Source organism: Pristiophorus japonicus, chromosome 6, assembly GCF_044704955.1.
Source record: "Pristiophorus japonicus isolate sPriJap1 chromosome 6, sPriJap1.hap1, whole genome shotgun sequence".
NCBI lineage: Eukaryota > Metazoa > Chordata > Chondrichthyes > Pristiophoridae > Pristiophorus > Pristiophorus japonicus.
Genome location: NC_091982.1, coordinates 182,821,037 through 182,843,251, shown reverse-complemented (window position 1 = coordinate 182,843,251; position 22,215 = coordinate 182,821,037).

Below are 22,215 nucleotides of genomic sequence, written 5' to 3'. Positions count from 1 at the left end.
GCCTGTTTCTGTGCTGTAGATTCTATGTAATTCTATCAAAAGTATGTCATGCATCTTTAAGTGTATTAATGGAAGTTGGAAAGTGTTGCCAATGGAACAAATCTCTTAATTTATTTTGAGCTTTTTGGTTCAATGAAAAATGAATAATGTTTATAATGATAGTTTCCACATTTGGTTATCTGCTGATAAATCTCATCTACTGATTATTATTTAATTTAGTTTTACTGTCTTGTATAGTTGTGGTGCTCTTAAATGGCTCTTTCATTAAAAAAAACACCAGTAACGCAAGAAGTTCAACAATATTCTGTAACAGCTTTCATTAGTTTTACACTCACCAGAATTATGCAAAGTAACAAGCTATAGTAATACATCATTCAAGACAATTACCAATTATATGTACTTCTTTTTTTTAACCTTCACAACACTAACTTTGATATGCATCCCAATATGTTTTTTTCTTACTTTATGGTAATGGTCTGATGCTTGAACATAAAGGATTTTTTGTTCTGCTCGTGGTATTGTAAGCACTAAAATAATTGGAATGCTTATGCAAGGCCTTTCATTTCAATCAAGCACATCTGATTGGCATCTTTGCAGCTTGTCCCAAAATAGTTTCTTAGATCACAGCAGTATTATCCTTCATAAAGCTGCCATTCTGGTTTTGAATCAAATCTCCAGAGAGGTAGATGTCCTATCTGGATGCATTCTGCAGGAAAGAATTAATCCACAGCCTGGGCAATGCTGGGCATGTGTGTCACTTTTTGATATCTTTTAGCTGATAAATATTTGAATGCTGGTTACCAGACTTTTCTCATCAGTTATTGTTATATTGGCCACTGAATGCCTTCATCCTTTAGTCATAGCGTTTCCACTGAATGCTATTATTCCTCATTCATAATATGCCCCCAGTATGCCATCAAATTTCAGTCATTCCATGGTGGTTCTCCCAGTCACCCGCTGTGACTTTGGTGGGAGACTGCTAGAATCCTCAGAGAAATGACACAAGCAGATGTTTGCACCATTTCCCTGAGGGTTCCACCAGTCTCCTTTCAAAATTATAGCAGGGGATGGGAAGAACCCCGACAGAATTTCAGGTCCACTGTGTGTACTGAACACCATCATCCTCGAACCATACTATGCTTACTGAATGTCATCATCCCTCACTCATATTGTGCCTACTGAATGCTATCATCCTTTAGTCATTCTGTGCTTGCTGAATGTTAACATCTCTCAGTGATGCTGGTGTAAAGTTAATAAAGATCATCATTCTTATAGTGAGCAAATTACTAACTTGTTATTCCCAAAAGACAAATGTACAGAATATGCAAATACATAAATTATACTGTGTTTCATTATTGAGCAATGCTCATGTCATCATGCAAATTATAATCTGTGAACAATTATTGACATCAGACAAAAGATTATCAATTTTACAGCATAGAACAATGAATTATGTGCAGCGACAGAAAAGCAGTTGTATTTTGCACAAGGAGCTAAAGTATAAAATGAAGGCCCCTGATTTTTAAATATTGACTAGTTAAAAGATTCAGCAATTGGCATTAAAATAAAACTGTGCACACTCTCAAGAAAATGTGATGTCAAGCTGTTCCTGTCTTTTTATTTTTGAAAAATAAAAATGCTTTGTGAAGCATAAAATATCTTTCTCCAATGGTGAATCTGGCAGAATCTATTTTATACAGTCTATCTTATTCTGGGAAACAATGTCATAAACATTTAAATGACTATTAGGCTTACAGTTTGTAGTAATGTGGTCTATAATTTAGGGATACTAGGTGATGCAGTGGGTTAGAACCCCATCTTTTCACCGCAGGGACCTGTTTTCAAAACTATTCCAGGGATGTCATGATCTTACCAACAATCAAATTAGAGAGCTCTGTATCCCTATATCCATCTACTCCACATGTGTGTTCCGACATCAATGTTTGCTTCCCTCCTACTTGTCCTGGGTGAATGTTTAGTATATGCAATGTTTACTTTTTAATCTGCTCCATCTCAGTGCCACTTCAGTGGGAGGAGCAAGTGTCATAACATACTGTTGTTCCTCAGCAAGTACCCCGCGATTTGCCAGTGTCAAATGCCTTGTTTATGCTTGATTCATGCATAGTACAACCATCCCCTTGTTTTTCATGGGCATCTATTAGGCTTCCCTATCGTTGCACTTTTCTTCTCATTTTCTCCCATGAATGATACACTAAGGATGCAGCATTCACATGATTGGTCACCTCTTACTGTGCTTGCTGTACACTGCCTCTATTTGGAGGATTTCCCTCTGCTTCAAACACTGCCACTTTCTTCAGAGTCATCTCCTCCAATAAAATCTCTCTTCATTGGGGTGCCCGACAAGTGGAGTCAAGGAAAATGAGACCGGGGCAGTAAATAACCGACCATCTCATTAAAATAGCAATGCTGGGCCCACACCCTATATAGGAGCAGACTGATTTTGGCTTGTGGAGAAGGCCAGGAAATCCCAGAGTGCTGCAGTGGAGGAGGAGACTTGATGTAATGGGTCTCTGTCACTTTTACCTCTGCCCTGCATCTAGGGAAATGGCAGAGGTTTGCAACAGAGGAAAAGCTCTCTTTATAAAACTTACTGTAATTATTAAGCTTAACTAGTTCCTCAAATAGCAAATAATAATAAAAGTTTTGTGATTGCTATGCTAAACTATGACATAAACAATATTCTTATGTCGTGGTTACTTTTTATAACCATCTACATAAACTATCTGGTCTGCCTCTACCTCTTCAGAACTTCAGTCAGATGCGCTGTCATTCAGCAAGATAGGTTGATAAACACTTTCAAGAAAGTGATCAGAACCAAGCAGGTTTAAATGTGCCTGTTAATCTATTTTAAAAGCTGTCAATCAAATACATATTTAAATAAATACCACAAAATGCTTGTTTTATCCTTAAATCCCATCATGGCCTCACTCTTCCCTATCTCTGTAACCTTCTTCACCCCTCCAAGAACTCTGTGTTCCTACAACTCTGGCCTTGTGTATTGAGCGCTTTTTTATCCCAGCATTGGTGGATGTGCCTTCGGCGGTCAAGACCCTAAGCTCTGGAATTCCCTTCCTAAACTTCTCCATGGGCCCAATTTTGGCCATGACTTGCATCAATGTTTTTGGAGTAAGTTGTTTTTTCTGGCATAAATAAAAAAATGTCATTTTCCCCCCAAAATTTGCTCCAGAGTAAGTCAGTTAGGTACGATTTTTTTTTAGGTCAGTTTTTTTTCCAAAAGAGGGCGTTCCCAGACACTTATGCCAGGTTTGGCCATTTTTGCCACGTTGGCCAGCAAAAACTTATTCCAAATCGACTTAGGTCAGCGTATGTGGCCAGCTCTGAAAAACCTTGCGGGCAGTGAAGAAAAAACAGTGCACATTCGACAGACATTAGGGCAGGGATAGGGGAGGGAAGGGAACTGGAAAGGACCTCAACAACCAAGCACCAAACATTGCAAGGAGAAGCTCAAACAATTAAAATACTAATAAAAATGAAGTAAATCCTACTGGAGAAATGCGAGCTGCTGGCCGCAATGTCACTGGGGGAGGGGGAGGGCGGGGGGTAACCAGAGAGAGAGAGAGAGAGATGCTGGTATACAAAACAATCTTTTTCTCCCCCCCCTCCAAAAACACTCTTTCTCCTCCCCAAAACTCTCCTCCTCCCCCCCATACACTCTTTTTCTCCCCACCCCCCCGCCCCCCACACACTCTTTTTCTCCCCGCCCCCCGCCTCCCACAGTCTCTTTTTCTCCCCGCCCCCCCCCCACCCCTCCCGCCCCCCACAATCAAAAGTCTCAAGCACAGCCACTAAATAAAAAATAGAACCGAAGTCCGGGAACTCAGCGGGCCGGCCGGCCGGTGCGGGAGGCCACTCGGCCGGGGATAGGGTGCGACGAGATCGGGCGACCCTTCGGCCGGGGATAGGAGCTGCGAGCATCGGGTCCTGCTCACAGCCCACAGGACGCGCTGGGAGGGTAGGTGCATACGCGCAGCCCTCATTGAGCATGCATGCAGGTGCCGGCAGTGCTTTCTGCGCTGGCCTGTTGCTCCGCCCCCACCCCCCCCAATAGACTGCACGCCACGCCACGACTCCGGGGACTCCGAAGAATGACCAGAATGGGCCCTTTTTTCTGGCGCTCTTTCCAGCGCGCAAAGTCAAAGCACTTCAGGTCAGTGTGCCGAAAAAACGGCTTGGGCAATGTTGGGCCCCATATCTCCACCTCCCTTTCCTCCTTTAAGAATCTCATTAAAACCCATCTCTTTGACAAAGCTTTGGTCACCCTTCCTATAGGAATATAGGAACAGGAGTAGATCATTTCGCCCCTCGAGCCTGTTCTGCCATTCATGAGTTCATGATTAATCTGTGACCTAACTCCATATAGGTCTAACTCCTAATATCACCTTCTTTAGCTTGGCGTGATTTTTTTTCTGATTATGCTCTGTGAAGTGCCTTTGGACATTTTTTCTATGTTAATGGTGCAAGAGAAATGTAAGTTGTTATTGTTGTGTTTGAATTGACTGGCTTAGCCTCCTTCCTCAGACACCAGGCACAGACAAACTAACTAAAATCTGTAACAATTGTGCCAAATTAAGCTGGGACAATTTCTGAGTGAAGCTGGTTTTAGTCACTTTCGATGGAATTAAAGAAGCCAATATTATGCTAAATCTTAGACAAAAATGCTTCATTGCTGGGATATTTCATAACTCGCTCAAAAAATATATCCCAATGAGAAGGAAAGACTGTAAGAGAAGGGATAACCATCCGTGGTTAACTAAGGAAATAAGGGATGGTATCAAATTGAAAACAAGGGCATATAATGTGGCCAAGACTAGTGGGAGGCCAGCGGATTGGGAAACTTTTAAAAGCCAGCAAAGAACGACCAAAAAAATGATAGAGAAGGAAGATAGATTATGAAAGTAAACTAGTACAGAATATAAAAAACAGATAGTGAGTTTCTACAGGTACATAAAAAGGAAAAGAATGGCTAAAGTAAATGTTGGTCCCCTAGAAGATGAGACTGGGGAATTAATAATGGAGAACAGGGAACGCTGAACAAATATTTTGTATCAGTCTTCACGGTAGAAGACACTAAAAACATCCCAATAGTGGATAATCAAGGGGCCAAAGGGAGGGAGGAACTTAATACAATCACAATCACTAAAGAAGTAGTACTCGGTAAAATAATGGGACTAAAGGCAGACAAGTCCCCTGGACCTGATGGCTTATATCGAAGGGTCTTAAAAAAAAAATGGCTGCAGGGATAGTGGATGCATTGGTTGTGATCTACCAAACTTCCCTGGATTCTGGGGCGGTCCCAGCGGATTGGAAAACTGCAAATGTAACGCCCCTATTTAAAACAGGAGGCAGACAAGAAGCAGGAAACTATAGATCAGTTAGCCTAACACCTGTCGTTGGGAAAATACTGGAGTCCATTATTAAGGAAGCATTAACGGGTCTTTTGGAAAAGCATAATTCAATTAAGCAGAGTCAGCATGGTTTTATGAAATGGAAATCATGTTGGACAAATTTGCTGGAGTTCTTTGAGGTAGTAACGAGCAGGGTGGAAAAGAGGGAACTAGTGGATGTGGTGTATTTGGATTTCCAGAAGGCATTCGATAAGGTGCCACATAAAAAGTTTCTGCACAAGATAAAAGTTCACTGGGTTCGGGGTAATATATCAGCATGGATAGAGGATTGGCTAACTAACAGAAAACAGAGAGTCGGGATAAATGGGTAATTTTCCGGTTGGCAAACAGTAACTAGTGGGGTGCCGCAGGGATTGGTGCTGGGTTCTCAACTATTTACAATCTATATTAATGACTTGGATGAAGGGACCGAGTGTAATGTAGCCAACTTTGCTGATGATACAAAGATGGGTTGAAAAACAAATTGTGAGGAGGACACAAAAAATCTGCAAAGGGATATAGACAGGCTAAGAGAGTGGGCAAAAAATTGGCAGATGGAGTATAATGTGGGAAAATGTGAGGTTATCCACTTTCACAGAAAAAATAGAAAAGCAAATTATAATTTAAATGGAGAAAAATTACAAAGTGCTGCAGTACAGAGGGACCTGGGGGTCCTTGTGCATGAAACACAAAAAGTGAGTATGCAGGTACAGCAAGTAATCAGGAAGGCGAATGAAATGTTGGCCTTTAATGTAAGGGGGATAGAATATAAAAGCAGAGAAGTCTTGCTACAATTGTACAGGGTATTGGTGAGGCCACACCTGGAGTACTGTGTACAGTTTTGGTCGCCATATTTAAGGAAGGATATACTTGCATTGGAGGCTGTTCAGAGAAGGTTCACTAGGTTGATTCCTGAGATGAGGGGGTTGACTTATGAAGATAGGTTGAGTAGGTTGGACCTATACTCATTGGAGTTCAGAAGAATGAGAGATGATCTTATCGAAACATATAAGATAATGAGGGGGCTCGATAAGGTGGATGAAGAGAGGATATTTCCACATAGAAGATACTAAAACTAGGGGACATAGTCTCAGAATAAGGGACGGCCTATTTTAAAACTAAGATGAGGAGGAATTTCTTCTCTCAGAGGGTTGTAAATCTATGTAATTCTCTGCCCCAGAGAGCTGTGGAAGCTGGGCCATTGAATATATTTAAGGCGGAGAAAGACAGATTTTTGAGCGGGCAGGGAAGTGGAGCTGAGTCTATGATCAGATCAGCCATGATCTTATTAAATGGCGGAGCAGGCTCGGGGAGCCAGGTAGCCTACTCCTGCTCCTATTTCTTATGTTCTTATTTTTGTCCAGTCTCAATTAAAATCATTAATGTCAATTAGAAACAATGGGGGTTTAAATATCAATCCCTCGGCGACTCCAGCCCACCCCAACATTACTTCATTAATGAGTATCTACTGCAAACATAAACAGCAACAACTTGTATTTAAATAGCACCTTTAACGTAGTGAAATGTCCCAAGGCGCTTCACAGGAGTATTATGAGATAAAAAATTTGACACCGAGCCACATAAGGAAAAATTATTTACCCTTTCTTCCTGTTTTCTGGCAAACACTTATAACTTGAAATTTTAATTTAATGTGTTGTTTGTCATTTTGAGTTTGTTGTATTTTTGTTTATCTTGAAATTGTCTTCCCTACACTCCTGAGCGATTGACACCTTCTGGGAATATGGTTGCACCATCTCTAGCATTTCTCTGTATCCCGTTCAAATGGTCATTCTTCATGTGTGAGTCTAGATAGTGAGTATTATCAGACTATTCCATTTTGAAGGCCAGCACAGCCTGCATGATGATGTCCATCATCCACCTGGACACACTTACCAATTGGAGTAACTGAATATAGATCTGGAGCAATAAATCTAGTCTGAATTGGCCCCAACCCAGGTGAGACACCATACCAGAACTACTGTCACGATAGATATCAGAATTTCATAGACTGGGAATCTAATTCAGGACCTCCTGGTCTGTATGGTTTAGTATTACTGAACACTGTGTGGTGTCTTTACTGACAAGATTATCAGGGAGCTCGAGTCCATTAATTGGTATCTGACATTATTACATGGCACTTATTGGGAAATTAAAATGTAATAACACGAGAATATCAATTCATTTAACTCCTTGAATCTGTAAAATTACTGAGAATATTTATCACTTTTATTGGTTGGATTCCAAAGCAATATCTGTGTCCTTTCTGGGGTAGCTTAGTTTAATCTGTATAATTATTGGACCATGATTGAGCTTGCAGTATTTTAAATAAAACTGATAGTTATTGGCCAGGATTTTGCTTTCAGCGGCGAACGAATGGCACAGCCACTCACTACACTTGCCCTTGCCCATAGACTTTCTATGACATTTTGCACTGGAACTTACTGTAATTAGAGAGTCAAAAACGGCATGGTGCCAGACAGGGGATCTGGGACCTGTGTGGACAGGCCAAGCAACTGTGTATCTCCTTAACCAATCCGATTGAAGAATCGTTAATGAGCAGTGCAGAGTCTGAACTTTTTAAGTCCAAAGTGGATGACCTCACACTTGCTTACATTGAAATCCATTTGCCACAGTTTTGCCCATTCGCTTAATCTATTAATATCACTTTGTAATGTTATGCTTCTGTCTACACTGCTTACCATGCCACCTATCTTTGTGTCATTGGAAAACTTGGATATGTGGCTTTCGATCCCATCATCTAAGACATTAATAAACATGGTGAATAGTTGAGGCCCCAATAAAGATCCTGCAGGACACCACTAGTCACATCCTGCCAATTAGAGTACCTGCCCATTATCTTTACTCTCTGTCTCCTGCCACTCAGCTAATTTCCTAACCAGGTCAATAATTTGCCTTCAATTCCATGAACTTCAACTTTAGCCAACAGTCTCTTATGAAGGAGTTAACCATATGCCTACTGGAAGTCCATATAAATAACATCCATAGATAGTCCTCTGCCCACTACTTTAATCACTTCTACAAAAAATTCAATCAGGTTAGTCCAGCATGATCTACCCTTTACAAATGACCTGTCTCACCATAACTCCTAGTCCCTCCATAGCACAAACATTGACTCATTACATTTTTAATTCTGCCCTTGACTCAATTAGTACTAATATAAGTAGGGCCATTCCTTCTACAGGTATATCGCTGGTTGTTTTTGCACATTTCCATAATCTCCAAGTTAGGTGGAAGTTATTATTTAAACATCTCAGATGGATTTAACATACCGTACATTACAGCTATGTGGCATTGTACCAAGTCTTTCCAAATAGTTTGCAGAGATTATCCCACAATTCACTCAGATAGGTGAATTATTACACAAATATTTCCAAAATAACGTCACCCAGGGTTAGGAAATATCAGAGAAATAACACCAATCCAAAATTAAGAGGGATCCAGAGTATTTGAACTTTCCAATACTGGATATGCTCAGAAATGAATTTCTTTCTTTCATTTACATGAATATGTTCAGCTCTCTCAGGAAAATTGATGATAGGTTTCACAAAGCCTTTGATGTATCACTTCACACCATGCACTGTATAAAAGCATCCACAAGAGTTCCCTGATGATTTCAGTATTGTGGATCATGGAAATCCTGCTATTCAGAGAGGTGCTATCAAGAAATCAGGTCTTACCATAGCAACGATAGTGCTTTGCTCTGCATTGGCTCAAGACATCATTCCACTTTTGTAAATATTAGCTTCCACTGGTGATTAAACACAGCTTTCTATGACATCTACATTCACTGTTCAAAAAAATTATCTCCATATAAAGTCAACTATTAAAGCTAGTGGAGGCAATATTCTTCAATTATTTCCAAATCAACTGGAACCATGCCAGACAAATGTCTCCATTTGGAAACACAGCCAGGAAATTACCTACAACCATTCTAAAGGTAGCCTGACATGAGCATGATATTATAGTCATTTCCTGCTGAGCAATTCCCCCCAGATGATTCCTTAAAAAGTGGGAATTTTCTGTTGCACAATTTCTAGCAAACTTATAATTTGCAATTTTTTCAAAATGTGAACTTGCTGCAGTTGAGTAGATGGTAGAAAAGGGCAAGTAGAATGTTGAACTATATACAGAGAAAATGCCAAAATAAATTACTAAACCAGGAATGTATAAATCAACTAATGTTGTGCTGAAACTGTGCTCTGATCAAAGGGCACCTTAAATATTGTCTCCAGTTTTAATTATCAAGACACAAGGAAAATGTTCAAGCACTCGAGGCAGTGCAGAGAAGAGCCACAAGTGACAGACAACTAAGTTGTGAAGAGAAATTCTGACTCTTCAGCCACAAAAGATGCAACTGAGAAGGAACTTTATAGACGCATAACAATAATTAAATGGTATAAAGTAACTAAATCTGGAACATTACTTCATTACTTTGATATTAGGACAGGAATCATAGGTTTAAACTGGTAAAAAGAAAATTTAGGATTGAGGTCTGAAACTCTTGACAAAATGAATAACATGGAATAGACTTCTTGGTAGGATAGTAGAATGAAAACCTTTGGAGTCATTTAAGAGATAGTTGGATTCTGTATTGGGGAACTGTTGCTCAGATAGGCCAAATGACCTTCCTTGTCTATATCTAACTTGTGACGTTATGCATCACATTTACACAGAGATAACTATGTAATCGGGACAAAAATAGACAAAACATTTTTAGGAATTCTTAAAGCAAATATTTATTTAATAGGAAGGAACACAATTAAAAAATGGGTCCTTTCTTTTCACTCTCATGAAGTGGGTGTCACTGGCAAGGCCAGCATTTATTGCCCTTGAGAAGGTGATGTTGAGCCGCCTTCTTAAATCACTGCAGTCCTTATGGTTAAGGTTCTCATACATTGGTGTTAGAAAGGTGGGGTTCCAGGATTTTGACCCAGCAATGACGAAGGAATGGCAATGTATTTCCAATCAGGATGATGTGTCACAAAGGTAAAGGTGTTCCCATGTATCTGCTGCCCTTGTCCTTCTAGGTGGTAGAGCTCGCAGGTTTGGGAGGTGCTGTCCAACAAGCTTTGGTGATTTGCTGCTTGTAGATGGTACACACTACAGACATGGTGCGCTAATGGTGGATGGAGTGAATGTTTAAGGTGGTGGATGGGATGCAAATCAAACGGCCTACTTTGTCCTGGATGGTGTCGAGCTTCTTAAGAGTTGTTGGAGCTGCACTCATCCAGGCAAGTGGAGAATATTCCACCACACTCCTGACTTGTAGATGGTGGAAAGACTTTGGGGAGTCAGGAGGTGAGTCACTTGCCACAGAATATTCAGCCTCTGACCTGCTCTTGTAGCCGGCTAGACTTTCCACTTTACATCGCTGGGCTAGTGCCCATAAATCGCCCAAAACGGCCTGATATCGCCCATTGTGACTGAAAAGTGGAAAGTTAGGCTGGAACATCACGGGAAAATTGTCCCCCCAACTTTCGGCTCACGTCGCTGAGGTGATCGCTGATGTGATCGCCCGCACATCGCCGGGTGTAACTTTTGGCACATCGCCGGGCTGATTGCTCGCCGAGAACATCGCTGGAGAATAGTTGCTTTTCTCGGGCCTTCCTCACAGAACTCGGCACTACGGACACCATTTTGGATGTCGGAGGAAGGGAGGAGGTTGCTAAAACAAGGGGCTTATAATTTGAGAGTTATTTAAGGGCCTTTTACAGATAGATCCACTTACATTTATACTTATATTTATAATTATAATTATGTTTGCATTTATTTTAGTAGAATGGGCAGTTTAGTAGTAGAAAGGGCATTTATATCAACAGTGATAATATTAGTGGTAGTGATGGGGCCTATAGCTTCTCTGCCATTACTTGTAACTGCTCACACGCTGGCGTCTGAAAGGGCCAATCGAAGAGGTGGCAGAGTAACGCGGAGGCGGAGGAGGCGAATGTACAGGGAAAAGCAATCTTACCTCAACTTGTCTGAAAAGGCGTGTCTTAGGAGGCTGCGCTTCCGGAAGGAGGTCATCGATGAGATATGTCAGCTCATCAAGGGGGATCTGCAGCCTTCCAGCACCATCAGGACCGCATTGCCTGTTGAGGTAAAGGTTACTGCGGCACTATCCTTCGACGCATCTGGATCCTTTCAGGCTTCAGCTGGCGACATCTGTGGCATCTCTCAGCACGCCACACACTGCTCCATTCGATAGGTGACTGAAGCCCTTTACGTTCGCAGGATGGACTTTATAAGCTTCCCTATGACCAGGGAGGCACAAACCGGGAGGGCTTTGGGTTTCTTGAGTTTCGCAAACTTCCCCAAGGTGCAATAGACTGCACGCACATCGCCCTGAAAGCCCCTTTACAGAACCCCGAGATGTTTCATAACCGAAAGGAATTCCACTCCCTGAATATGCAGCTTGTTGTCGACCACAACCAAATTATCATGGCAGTAAATGCTACATTTCCAGGCAGCATCCATGATGCGCACATCCTGTATGAGAGTGCTATCCCTGACCTGTTTGTCAATCAGCCAGAAGGTCACGGTTGGATGCTGGGGGATAAAGGATATGACCTTGCCAGTTGGCTCATGACCCCACTGCGTAATCGCCTAACGGAAGCCGAGAAGCATTACAATGAAAGCCACATAGCTACGCCCAACATCGTCAAAAAAACAATTGGAGTGCTCAAGCAGTGGTTCAGATGCCTGGACCACTCTGGTGGCAGCCTACAGTACCACCCTGACCAGGTCGCTGAGTTTATTGTGGTGTGTTGCATGTTGCATAACCTAGCTATTAGGAGCGGACAACAAATGCCAGATGGGGTTGCTGGTCCACCTCCAGAAGGAGTGGCGGCAGAAGAGGCAGATGACGAGGAGCAGGAGGAGGAGGAGGAGGCTGGTGAGGACCTCGGGGAGGACAATCAGCCTGGCGATGAATCCATGGTGCCACCAACATCGCCCCCCCCCCCCACCACCCCGAGAAGAAAATCTGTACTTATGCTTGCTGATGCCACAAGACTGTTCCAGCGCTTCCGGCACTGGTCGGGACCCCTCGCATCGTGGGACGCCGAGGAGACAACATCCGCAATCTGGCCCCAAATTTTCCAGTAAGCCCGAGGTAGAGTTTTCCCGGGTTGCCACCCCTGGTTAATTCGCCCCACCTGGAGTGCACCTCCTGGACAAGGGCCTCATTGGCCTCGTCGGAAAAGGGCTTTGCCCTCTTCCGACCCCCATCCACACTACTTGAAGATGATATAACTTTGATCTCTTTTTAAAAATTTCTTTCCAATCGCCTCTGGAACTGCTTTTATCTCTTTTTTCATATCTCTTTCCAATCTCTGACTCTTTATTTGCTTCTGTATCGAACCTCTCCTTTCTCTTTCCTCTCTCTCTCCCCCTCCGCAATGCGCATGTGTGGATGACCCCTGACCTCCAGAAAAGTGGGAAAAACTGTCCACCAAAAAAAAAATCGCATGCGCAGAAGGCTTTGTGTGGAAGCTGGGCTATCACTTCGCCCATTTCACATCGCTGGGCTATTGCCGAGGTGAAAATCGCGGTCCAGAAAATGGGCGATGTGCCATCGATCATGAAGGCTGACACATCGCCAAGGCTGGAAAAGCGCCCATTTTTTGGACGATAGCCAGCAAAGTGGAAAGTCTAACCCACAGTACCTGGTTTTCCATTTATTTATGTCACTCGGCCTTTTCACAGGCCATTGTTAATACCACCATATTTTGGCCTGTGGGGGGCAAGATTTAGCAAAATAAGGTGCCTCCCATGTCCCTGAGATGGAACATCTCACTTCTGCAGAGTGCTTCATCTAACAATAGAACCAGAAACTGGCTGAATTAAATGAGTCACAATATCATGCAGCTAAGGGACTCAATCTAATATCCCTTTAGTTGAGAGTGAAGTGCTTCAACTACTGATAGTACCACCCACTGTATTATAACTTCATATTGTGCAGTAGGCAAAATACTGTTGATAATGGAAATCTGAAATATAAATAGAAAATGCTGGAAATACTCAGCAGGTCAGGCAGCATCTGTGGAGTGAGAAACAGAGTTAATGTTTCAGGTCGATGACCTTTTGTTTTCTGTTCGACTGCAGCAAGTTCACATTATCCAGTTCTGGACCAGCATAAATTCGCCAGGATGACACCAGGGAGAGAAAGTTATAGTTATGAGGTGACACTTGAGATACTAGGCCGATGTTCACTGGAGCACAAAGATTTAATGGGGGAGTTTCAAATTATGAAGTGTTTTAATAGTGATTATGGAAAGACTAGTGCACCTTTAAAAAATCTACGTTATTTTTAAATGCTTAACAGAAGCTGCTTAACAGAATTGCTAATGATTTCAGCAAGGGAAGAGGGTGCCTAATGGTGCTGCCGCTCCATACTGTGTCCTGTTGCGCCATTTTTGTTGTGTTAAACCCCTGATTCACTTTGCAAGGGACAAGTGCAATGGCCAGTGTGAAATATAAGAAAAAAATTAAATTTGACATTCTTATCAAGTTCAGCTCACATCACAAGATTTGATTTGCTGTCGTAACCAGATTTCCCCCTCCTCCCATTGCAGGGGGTCAGTTTGCAATTCCTTCACTGACCTTGGTTTAAATCAGTGCTTTTTGAGAACTTTTTTCTGCAGATTATGGACCTTCAAAATATTGCACCTGCGATTGATGGTGTGTGCGTATGTCATTTATTCAACTATCATTGTAACCCATGTATAAACTGACCTAAGTTGTACACCTTGAGAACATTGACCACAAGGGGGTGAACTTGTGGGAGACACGCCTAACCTGGACTTTCAGGTATAAAAGGGGAAGCTCCACCCACCTTCATCACTTGAGGTCTTGGTAATAAAGGTAACTGGTCACAGAGTGACCTTCTCTCAAGTATGGGCCTCGTGTGCATTTATACTGTATAGTAAGGACATATCATTGGCGACGAGAAACTGGGATTCAAACGACGCGAGCATGGCCACTAGCAGCACAGAAGAGAGGTACTGTGTTGGTGATGATTGGGACGACTTTATTGAGAGACTACAGCAAAGTTTTGTCACTAAGGAATGGTTGGGACAGGATTCGGCCGAAAAACGCAGGGTTCATCTCCTGACTGTTTGTGGATCCAGAACGTACTCCCTGATGAAGGACCTTCTAGCGCCAGAGAAGCCGGCGGACAAGACGTTCGAAGAGCTCAGTAAGTTGATCGGGGAGCACCTTAAACCGGCGAGCAGCATGCACATGGCGAGACACCGGTTTTATATGCACCGGCAGCGAGAAGAGTAAAGTGTTCCAGACTTTATGGCTGATCTCCGGCGACTGGCGAGCCTATGTAAGTTCCCAGATGCATGCAGAGCGGAGATGCTGCGAGACTTTTTTTATTGAGGGCATCGGGCACGCTGGGGTTTTCAGGAAACTGATTGAGACCAAAGACTTGACCTTGGAAGCGGCGGCTCTGATAGCCCAGACATTTATCTCAGGGGAGGAAGAGACCAGAATGATGTATGACAAAAATCTTGGCTCAAATGCGGCAAACGACCAGGGAGTCAACATTGTTAACGCAGCACACATTTCTCTAGGCAGACAAGGGCAATCGGACATACCCCAGCATGTAGTTGAACCTTTTGTTTCCAACAACGGGGCCTCCAGCTCATGCTGGAGGTGTGGAGGCAAACACCCAGCCAGAGCTTGCAAGTATCAGCAACATACCTGCAGAAACTGCAACGTCAGCGGTCACTTGGTGCGTAAGGTGCCGGAGAGGCCATAATTATTGCCGATTGACGCACAGCTACAGACATATATAAAGGAGATCATTCCGGTGCTTGGCAGCGCCACGGTAGTCGTGACCCACAAAGATTCGGAGAACAGGTTGCCACTCTGGATTGTCCCGGGGGACGGTCCCGCACTACTGGGGAGGAGATGGCTTGCTGTCATGAACTGGAAATGGGCAATGTCAATGCAATTTCTTCTGTGGAGCGAGTATCATGCTCACAGGTCCTGGACAAATTTGACTCGTTATTTCAATCCGGCTTCGGCACTTTCATGGGGGCCAAGGTAGTGAGTCACATAAACCCGGACGCGAGTCTAGTACACCACAAGGCCAGAGCGGTGCCGTACGTGATGCGGGTAAAGATAGAATATGAATTCGACCGCCTGCTGAGGGAAGGCATCATTTCGCCAGTCGAATTCAGTGACTGGGTCAGCCCAATCACACCGGTGCTCAAGGCGGATGGGTCGGTCAGGATATGTGGCGATTACAAGGCCACCATCAATCGGGTGTCACTCCAAGACCAGTACCCGCTACCAAGAGCGGAGGACCTCTTTGCAATGCTGTCTGGTGGCAAACCTTTTTCAAAATTGGACCTGACCTCAGCTTACATGACCCAGGAGCTGGCGAGTGAGTCGAAGAAGCTTACCACCATCACGACACACAAGGGGTTGTTTGAGTATAACAGATGTCCGTTCGGGATTCGTTCAGCCTCCGCGATCTTTCAGCGAAATACGGAAAGCCTCCTCAAGTCAATTCCAATGACGGTGGTTTTTCAAGACGACATCCTCATCATGGGTCGCAATACTGAAGAACACCTCCACAACCTGCAGGAGATGCGACGCAGACTGGACCTGGTAGGGCTGCGACTGAAAAAGGCGAAGTGCGTCTTCTTAGCTCCAGAGGTAGAATTCCTGGGGAGGAGGGTAGCAGCAGACGGGATCAGACCCACTGCATCCAAAATGGAAGCGATCCAGAGAGCACCCAGACCCTGTAACACGACGGAGCTGCGTTCGTTCCTGGGCCTCCTGAACTATTTTGGTAACTTTCTTCCCAAATTGAGCACGCTGTTAGAGCCGCTACACATGCTCCGACGCAAAGGTCACAATTGGGTCTTGGGGGGGACAGCCAGTAAAGGGCTTTTGATGGAGCACGCAATTTGTTATGCACCAACAAACTGTTAACGTTATATGACCCGTGTAAGAAACTTGTTCTAACGTGCGATGCGTCGTCCTATGGGGTCGGCTGTGTGTTGCAGCATGTGAATGCTAATGGTCAGTTACAGCCGGTCGCTTATGCCTCCAGAAGTCTGTCCCAGGCAGAAAGGGGCTACGGGATGGTAGAAAAGGAAGCGCTAGCATGTGTATATGCAGTAGGAAAAATGCATCAATACCTGTTTGACAGGAAATTTGAGCTGGAGACAGATCACAAACTCCTAACGTCCCTTTTGGCTAACAACAAGGCCATGAATGCGAATGCATCGGCCCGCATACAGAGGTGGGCACTCATGATAGCCACCTATGACTACACAATTCGGCACAGACCGGGTACTGAAAACTGCGCCGATGCACTCAGCAGGCTCCCACTAGCCACCACTGAGGGGGCAACTGAGCATGATGCTGAGATGGTCATGGCTGTTGAAGCTTTTGAAAGTGAAGGCTCACCTTTGACAGCCCGTCAGATTAAAGTCTGGACAAATAAAGACCTGCTACTGTCTTTAGTTAATAAATGGGTCCTGAATGGGGACTGGGCAGCCATGTACGGGGCATGCCCTGAGGAATTTAAACCGTTTCATAAGCGCAAGGATGAACTCTCAATTCAGGCCGATTGCCTGCTGTGGGGAAACCGAGTAGTCATGCCCCAGATGGGCAGAGAGGTGTTTCTCAGAGAACTCCACAATGAGCACCCAGGCATTGTCATGATGAAGGCAATTGCCAGGTCACACGTTTGGTGGCCAGGGATAGATGCATACCTGGAACTTTGTGTCCACAAGTGCAACACGTGTGCTCAGCTGGGCAACGCACCAGGGAAGCCCCCCTTAGCTCCTGGTCCTGGCCCGCCAAGCCATGGTCACGCATCCATGTGGACTACGCAGGTCCTTTCATGGGAAAAACTTTTTTGGTTGTAGTAGATGCCTACTCCAAATGGATTGAGTGTGACATTTTAAATTCAAGCACATCCTCTGCCACGGTAGAAAGTCTACGGGCAATGTTCGCCACCCATGGTCTACCGGATGTCTTGGTCAGCAACAATGGCCAGTGCTTCACAAGCACTGAATTCCAGGACTTCATGGCAGGCAACCATGTCAGAACGACACCGTTCAAGCCGGCCTCAAACGGCCAGGCGGAACGAGCAGTGCAGATAATCAAACAGAGGATGCTCAGAATCCAAGGAGGTTCCCTACAAAGCCGCTTATCATGCCTCCTGTTGGCCAATAGATCCCGACCACTCTCGCTCACAGGGGTTCTACCTGCAGAGCTGCTAATGAAAAGGACGCTCAAAACCAGGTTATCCCTTATACACCCAACTATGAAAGAAATTGTTGAGACAGGCGTCAGTCACAATGTGACTACCATGACAGGAATGCGAGGGTGCGATGTATTGATGTCAATGACCCTGTTTTCGTCCTTAATTATGCTGCAGGGCCCAAATGGCTTGCAGGCACTGTGATTGCCAAAGAGGGGAATAGGGTTTTGGTAGTTAAACTTACCAATGGACACATCTGTTGCAAACACGTGGAGCAAACTAAAAGGAGGTTCAGCAACCCTGTAGAAGAAGCAGAGGAAGAACACGACGTAGAGATTACTCCACCACAGGTGACTGAGCACCGGAACCAAGTGGAGGAGAGCCCAGTCACTGTGAGCAGTCTGGACAGGCCTGAGGCACCGCAAACAGCAGACACTCAGGCAGTGCCCAACAACCGGAGCCCCAACTCAGGCGCTCTACAAGGGAGCGTAAACCACCAGAGAGACTTAACCTGTAATCCCAATAAGACTTCAGGGGGGAGATGATGTCATGTATTCAACTGTCATTGTAATCCATGTATAAACTGACCTAAGTTGTACACCTTGAGAACATTGACCACAAGGGAGTGAACTTTTGAGAGACACTCCTAACCTGGGCTTTCAGGTATAAAAGGAGAAGCTCCACCCACCTTCATCACTTGAGGTCTTGGTAATAAAGGTAACTGGTCACAGAGTGACTTTCTCTCAAGTATGGGCCTCGTGTGCATTTACACTGTATAATAAGGACATATCAGCGTGTGTGTGTTTCTCTCACTATTTTTCTGAATGTCTTGCTCCCTGTGCCTGAGTATCAGTCTCAATCTGCATTTTTCCCTGTTCCTCAGCAAGACAAGCTCAAAGCTCTGGGTCTTTCACACAGGAAAACAGGTAATCAGTTCCTGACTTCAATTAGTACATAACACAGTGACGACCAACAAACAGTTAAGGAACTTGCACATTTGTACCTCTCAACTGACCTTCGAAGCCCCTGTTTTTGTATGGAAAGTTTATCAAATACAGACACAATACAAAATGCCTTGAGTTTTAGAATATATGCTGTAAATGCCATCAAAATTTTAATCAGATTATTTATATCCTAATACCCACATTCTTCTGAGGATTTTGTATTTATATAGTGTTAACGAACATTGTTCTACCCACACACAATTGCCCAATAATTACATAAATGAGCAGTCTTCACAGGAGGCTCACATACAAAGAAACTCATTATTATCTGGCACCTGCACATACACATTGGCATTGAAAAATTCAGATCAATAAACATTCCATGAAACTGCATTCAACTTGAGAAGGTTAGAGATACCAGATCACGATAAAACAGTTCAGTAACTCCCAATCACGATCACTGTATGTCAGATTCTGCACGCCCACATTCTCTCCCTGCCTTTACTGATTGTAGTCAGCTCATTCCTATCAACAGATATGGAGGGAACATAAGGGCAGAATGTCTCAACCTGCTTAGTGTCATACAGAAGGATTAGTAAGACAAGAGAATGGGGCAATGTAAGGCAGGCAATATTTCTAGAAGTCCGAGGCCCCAGAATTCCGAGCCCCCTGATCTGACACCCACTAACTGCCCAGATGCTGAGCCCGACAGAAATTGTGGGATCAGCTCATTTTAACGTAGCTGAGCGGAACAAAGGTATGGTTTCCACCAACAATTGATGTGCTGTACCTGGGTGCCCAGAAACTTTTTTGGAAGTAGAAATAGAAATAAAAATAGAAATTTACAGCGCAGAAGGAGGCCATTTCGGCCCATCGTGTCCATGCCAGCCGACAAAGAGCCACACGGCCCTTGGTCAGCAGCCCTAAAGGTTACATATAAACCTATGAACAATGACGGAAAGGCAAAGAGCACCCAGCCCAACCAGTCCACCTCACACAACTGCGACACACATTATACTGAAACATTCTGCACTCCAATCCCAACCGGAGCCATGTGATCTCCTGGGAGAGGCAAAAACCAGATAAAAACCCAGGCCAATTTAGGGAGAAAAAATCTGGGAAAATTCCTCTGCGTTCCATCCAGATGATCAAAACTAGTCCAGGAGATCACCCTGACCATATTCGTTCCCTGCAGTACTTACCATTATATCTGCGCCGTCCAACAAAAGGTCATCCAGTCTAATCCCAATTACCAGCTCTAGGTCTGTAACCCTGCAGGTTACTGCACTTTAAGTGCCCATCTAACTATCTCTTAAAAGTGGTGAGGATTTCTGCATCCACCTCTCTTCCAGGCAACGAGTTCAGATCTCTACAACCCTCTGCATAAAGAAGTCCCATCTCAAATCCCCTCTAAACCTTCCACCAACAATCTTAAAACGATGTCCCCTCATAATAGACCCCTCCACCAAAGGAAATAGGCCCTTACTATCCACTATGTCCAGGCCCACCAATATTTTGTACACCTCAAATGATGTCTCCTCTCAACCTCCTCTGTTCCAATGAGAACAAACCCAGCCTATCTAATCTGTCCTCATAACTAAGATTCTCCATTTCAGGCAGCATCCTAGTAAATCTCCTCTGCATCCTCTCTAGTGCACTCAAGTCCTTCCTATAATGCATGCAGTACTCCAGCTGTGGCAAACCAAAGTATTATACAATTTAAGCATAACCTCCCTGCTCTTATATTCTATGCCTCGGCCAATAAAGGCAAACATTCCGTATGCCTTCTTAACCACCTTAGTAGTTCTAAAGGGTAAAGCTGCAGGATTTAAAGCTGTACTTCACTTAAAGCAGAACCAACAGCAGCAAGGTGAGAACTACTAAAAGGATAGTTGCTAACTTCTCAGAGTGATATTAATCATCTTCTTACTGAAATAAGGCACAGGAAGGATACAATTGTGGGCATGGATGGGAAAAGATGCGGCAATACAGCAGCCAGAATCAGGTGGAAATAATGGCACTGGCTGTGAGCAGCAACTCGCTGACCCTAGGACCCCTCTCTAAAGCATTAAACTTTAATGACCTCACAAGGGCGGCAAAGATATGTGTGACGACAGCAAGCTGCCATTCAGCTATTTCTTGACCCTTTAAAGACTATAGACAGATGTTAATCTTGAAAGTGCAGTAACATAAATAAGGGTAGGAGCCTGTGAATTAAATGCACTATTGAGAATCTTTCGTGTGGAATAAGTGAATTATATGGCTATAAAATCTTGAGATGCAAACTTAACCTTTAGATTATCAATTTGTATAAAGAACAATAGCGGTCATATAAATTAGTCAGTGTCTGAAAGTAATAAGCTTCCTGTTCTCATGCAAGAAAAATTGGCACATAATTCTTGTGAGTGACAAGTCACAGTAGGAAGAACAGCAGTCATCAATCTAACAATCCAGAAGGAGGAGGACGCAATGGAGATATTGTGAACCCACTCAGCAGAGTTAATAGAGGATAGGAGATATGGGAGGGCCTGCACACCCAGTTGGTTTGTGTCGGTCAAGTGCTAATGTCAATGATTAGAAAAATATTGTGCTTTAATGAAATTTATTCTGTAAGGAGACGCTCAGATGAGCAGAAATGTAAGGAAAACATGAATAGCAGGAAACTTAGTGAATTTCTCTGTCTTTTTGTCTCTACAGGAGCCAGAAGCAAGAAATAAGAAGCAGAGAGAAAGTGACCCATTGGCAGGAGCTTCAATAGCAGGGACAGCTGGCATAAATTCACCCAAGCTGTAATTCATAAGAACATAACATAAGAAATAGGAGCAGGAGAAGACCATTGGCCCCTCGAGCCTGCTCTGCCATTTAAAAAGATCATGGCTGATCTGATCCTGGGCTCAGCTCCACTTCCCTGCCCGCTTTCCATAACCCTTCAGTCCCTTATCGTTCAAAAATCTGTCCATCTCCATCTTAAATAAATTCAATGACCCAGCCTCCACAGCTCTCTGGGGCAGACACAGATTTACGATCCTCTGAGAGAAGAAAATTCTCCTCATCTCAGTTCTAAATGTGCGGTCCCTTATTCTTAAACAATGCCCCCTTGTTCTAGATTCCCCCACGAATGGAAACATCTTCTCTGCATCTACCTTATCGCGCTCCCTCAGTGTCATGTATTCAACTATCATTGTAACCCATGTATAAGCTGACTTAAGTTGTACACCTTGAGAACATTGACCACAAGGGAGTGAACTTGTGCGAGACACTACTAACCTGGACTTTCAGGCATAAATGGGGAAGCTCCACCCACTTCCTCACTTGAGGTCTTAGTAATAAAGGTAACTGGTCACAGAGTGACCTTCTCTCAAGTATGGGCCTTGTGTGCATTTACACTATAGAGTAAGGACATATCATTGGCGATGAGAAACTGGGATTTAAACCACAAGAGTATGGCCACTAGCAGCACAGAAGAGAGGTACTGTGTTGTTAATGATGGAGACAACTTTATTGAGAGACTACAGCAAGGTTTTGTCATTAAGGAATGGTTGGGACAGAATTTGGCCGACAAACGCAGGGCTCATCTCCTGATGGTTTGTGG